The sequence below is a fragment of the Tupaia chinensis genome, unplaced genomic scaffold (assembly GCF_000334495.1).
Source record: "Tupaia chinensis unplaced genomic scaffold, TupChi_1.0 Scaffold147918_1, whole genome shotgun sequence".
NCBI classification, from domain to species: Eukaryota; Metazoa; Chordata; class Mammalia; order Scandentia; family Tupaiidae; genus Tupaia; species Tupaia belangeri.
Genome location: NW_006207768.1, coordinates 739677 through 744096, shown reverse-complemented (window position 1 = coordinate 744096; position 4420 = coordinate 739677).

The following is a 4420-nucleotide window of genomic DNA, read 5'->3' as shown; positions in this document are numbered from 1 at the left end:
AGTGCAAATTCTTCCAGGCTTTCAATAGAATAGAAAGCAGTTTGTTTTCCCCCCTTCATGGAGAAGGGCTATTGACTTGGTGATGAAATGACCTGGGACCCAGGGTTTATTCATGCCACTCCTCCTGCTTCTGTCTGTTCCAACAGAGAGATTTCGTTATTTATTTGGGCTCCTGGTAGCCCATGCATCAGAATATGCACTCCTTCCATCAGGACGATTAAGAAGCAGTTAATGATGCAAGTGTAATAGCAGCCACAGACTTTCACGATGTTCCCACCAAGGATCTGGTCGTCCAGAGGAAACTGCAGAGAAGACAGATCTCCTTTTCAGAAGTCGGGCATTCTGTGCCTCTCATTTCTGGAAAGATGTCCTCACAGCCCGGCTAAATGACGCATCTTGGAGGACACTGAAGTGACTTAAGTGGCCTTTTTCTTTTTGTGGGGAGTTAGAGGCAGCTTTTGTTGGTGTCCTGTGAAAAAGTACAGTAGGGATGGATCATGCTGCTTGGGGTCCTATGACTTCACGCTATTTTTAGCACAAGGGAGATGTAACAGTGTACAATGGGCTAATCAGCCGTAATAGAGCTCGCTCTGTTTTCCCCTTCACATTGCTCTTATTATGTGCCTTGAATGTAAACAGCTCTTTGCTTCTGACAAAGATGGCAGTTTGCCATGGTGGGATTCAGCCTTTTCTAAAGCTCAGCAAACACTGAATAGAAACAAGCCCGAGGACTCTGAAAAAGCGATTGTTTGAATTCCTGTCGCTTGCAGCCTTAGACAAAATTATTTTTTGTTACTTCCATCTTTTCTTTCCGACCTTCCTCCTCCAATTAGCAAGCATTCACGAACGCCCAGTTATCTGTGTATGAAAAATTATTTCTATTATTTCTCCACCTACGCTTAAAGAATCCATAAATCGCAATTGGTATCAAGTCCTGAATGGCATCGCAGCCCGTTTGGTATCCATGGTTAAACACGTGCACCTTAACGCAGTCACATACAGCTGGATGGTAGAAGCAGATCGAGGTAACGCTGAAGTGTGATAAAAATACTCTATTTAAAATGACACCTAACACTAAGGAGAAGTTTATTGTTTTTACCGTCTGTATGTACCTTCAGCAAAGTCAGTGAGACAAGTTTGGTCTTAAAACAGATTTAGAGCAATTGATTCTAACCCAAATTGTTGCTGACTGGGCTTCCTGCATTGTTATCTATGATTTTCCAGCCGTGGTGACTTATGTAAAAGTTTTCAAAATTTTTACCACAGTGTTATATGCATGATAAAAATAATCAAATAGTATAAAAGGATTTATTAAGACAAGTACCCCTTTTCATTTCTAATAGTCACCTCTTAAGCTTCTTTATTTTTATCTTTTGAAAAAAAATTTTTTTTCATGAGGGCGAAAGATCGAGAAGAAGGAGAGAGAGAGAGATTAAGAAAGATGAGCACCGGGACCAGCAGTTAGCGTAATGGCTATGTTGCTGGACTCCAATGTAGTTGGCCGAGGTTCAAGTCCCGGACCTGGTGGCTTAAACTCATGCCGGGCGTGTGTGCGTGCGTGCCCAAGATCCCGGGAGGAGAATGGAGGAGAAAGGATTGCGGCGTGGCCATCCCCCCTGGGGGGTGATTTCTCGCTTTCTATCCCTCTGTCTCTCTCTGTCTTTCTGGCAGGTGCATGTGCCCTATAGCAAAAACCTCTCCAAAAAAAAAAAAGGAAAGATGAGAGAACTAAGAGTGTGATTTTTTAAAAAGAAATCCAATCCAACACGGAGCACGTATGTGCATGTGAGAGAGCGAAGCACCTGCCACATGGCCTAGCCAGTTCCCTGACATGCCGGCATCCTGGGCTTGGGCCCCACATGTTTTCAGGTTGAATAGGTGGAGGCCGTGAACTACAGTTGGCTCGTGGCTCCCAGCTCTGTGACCCGGTATGCTACTGACTGCACTGAGAATGTGATATTTGAGCAAAGGCACAAAGAAGGCTATGGAATAATCCACGAGAACATCTCAAAGGGAGCGTGATCCAGGCAGAGGGAGCAGCCGGTGCAAAGGGAGAGGCAGGAGCATCTCTGGCCGGCTGCAGCAAGGAGGCCTGCCTGGCTGAAGCAAAGTAAGCAAGGAGGCGTGGAGCGTAAAGTAGGGAGGGAACAGGAAGCAAGGGGGTTAACCAGCCCATCACATGGCCCTTTTGGCTTTAACTCAGCAAGGGATGGGAGTGATGGGAAGGATTTGGACACAGAGTTAATCAAGATATTTAAGTTTCTGCTGTATTAAAGAAAGGATGTACAGAAGCAAGAAAGGAAGCAACGATTTTTCTTGTTTGTTTTTAAAGATTTTTGCCATAGGGCATATACATTTCCCAGAGAGAGACGGTGAGAGGGAAAGTGAGAAATCACCCCCCAGCGGGATGGCCACACTGCAATCCCTTCTTCACCTGCCTCCTTTTGGGATTTGGGGCACCCACACACACATGCCTGGCGCCTGGCGTGATTCTCAAACCAGTGAGTTACAAACTCCAATCACAGTCGGCCATGTGGGAGTCCAGCACCTTAACTAAACCACCTGCTGGCCTCCAGGAAAGTGTTCTGTAGTATGTGATGATCAAGTAAGAAAAAAGAAAACTTAAAACAGGCTAATGGCCATGGAGGCAGGAAGAAGTAGATTTGGGTGTGCGGTTACACCAGTACGCTTTCAGATAATCTGACTGTGCAATATGTGAGAGAAAGACAGACCCAGCTTGACCTAGTGTAAGGCTGGCCTGGCCCTTAGGAGAGGTGAGGCAGAGCACTGGCGGAGTGGGATTGAGAAGGGAGACTTGGTGACGGACATACTGAGTTTGAGATATTGAGACATCAGAGTGGTGATAACAAAGAGGTGAGTGATTCAAGAGGCTGCAGTTCTGGGAAGAGGTCCAGACTGCATATTTATATTTTTCTGTTAGCACATATATGGTAGTTCCCCTTGTTCTGGAGAGATGTTTAAAGACTCTCAGTAGGTGTATGTGTTTACCTATTTAAATGTGCAGAGGTTGTGTATACTCGTCGGAGAGAGATGCAGGAGAAAGCCTTCTCCAGTAGAGTGGTCATACTGCGGTCCTTCTTCCATGTCTTGTCAGACGTTTGAGTGAGCTCGCACACGCACCTGGCATTTCTTCAAGCTGCCGGGTCCAAGATTCAAACCCTGAGGTTGGCCATGTGAGATCTGGCTTCTCTAACCACCAGGCTATGGAGTTTTTGAGTAAGCAGTTTAGTTTTGGCATGTGAGAGTTGAGTTAGAGACTCTTGTGCATGCCCAGCATGAATGCTCATTCATATTTCTGTAAATATCTTTGGAGTCAAGTTTTTAAGAGCTATAAAAATAAATCTTTTTACTTAGCAACTCTACTTCAAGTGTCTTTCTTAAGAAAATAATTCAAAATGGACATGTAGATTTCTGTGTAAAGATATTCATCTTAGCATCATTTGTTACATCGAAACCCAGAAACCATCTACGTGCTCCAAATTAAGAAAAGGGTCATGGAAACTGCATTGCCTGATAATGTCGTATATAGCCATCCAATAAAGATGTGTGAAATGCGAACAAATAATGCTTATTACATGTTAAATAATACAATACCGAGGGGCCGCAGGTGCTGTGGCAGTCAGGGCACTGGATTTTCACATGGCCTACTGCAGTTCTAGCTCTGGACCCAGCAGCTTGAAAATCCCAACAAATAGGGTTGGCACATGGCATAGTGATTAAAGGTGCTGGACTTCCACATGGCTGACTGTGGTTCAAGTCCCAGACCTAGTGGCTTGCTTTCTCACTTTCCTTCTCTCTCACTCATGCTCTGTCTTTCTCTGGTCAAATTAAAATAAGTAAGTAAGTAAGTAAATAGATAAATAAGCAATTAAGTAAATCAATAAATATTAAGTAAATAAATAAAATAATTCTTTAAAAAAGTAAATCCCAACAAATAAATAGATAGAGGTTTTTTTTTAACAAAATATAATACTATTATCATAGTATCACCTCAGATATGCAAAAATTCATAAAAACTTCTACAGGAGAAAATATTCCAAAAATAAAAGCACTGATTTGATTATCTTTGGTTAGGTAGTTTTATTTCCTTTTAACTTTCAAATTTCATAAAGCAAATATTTTTCTTCTTTTTTGCTTTAATAGATTTTTGCTATAGGACACATGCTTGCCAGAGAGACAGAGACAGAGAAACAAAAAGAAATCACCCCCAAGGGAGGGTGGCCACACCTCCCTTTTCCTCCTGGCATTTTGGGCATGCACGCATACATGCCCAGCATGAGTTTGGAGCTGCCATTTCTGGGACTCGAACTGTAATCGGCCATGTGAGAGTCTAGTGATATAACTGCTATACCATCTGCTGGCCCTTTTTTTTTTTTTTTTTTTTTTTTAAACACTTTTT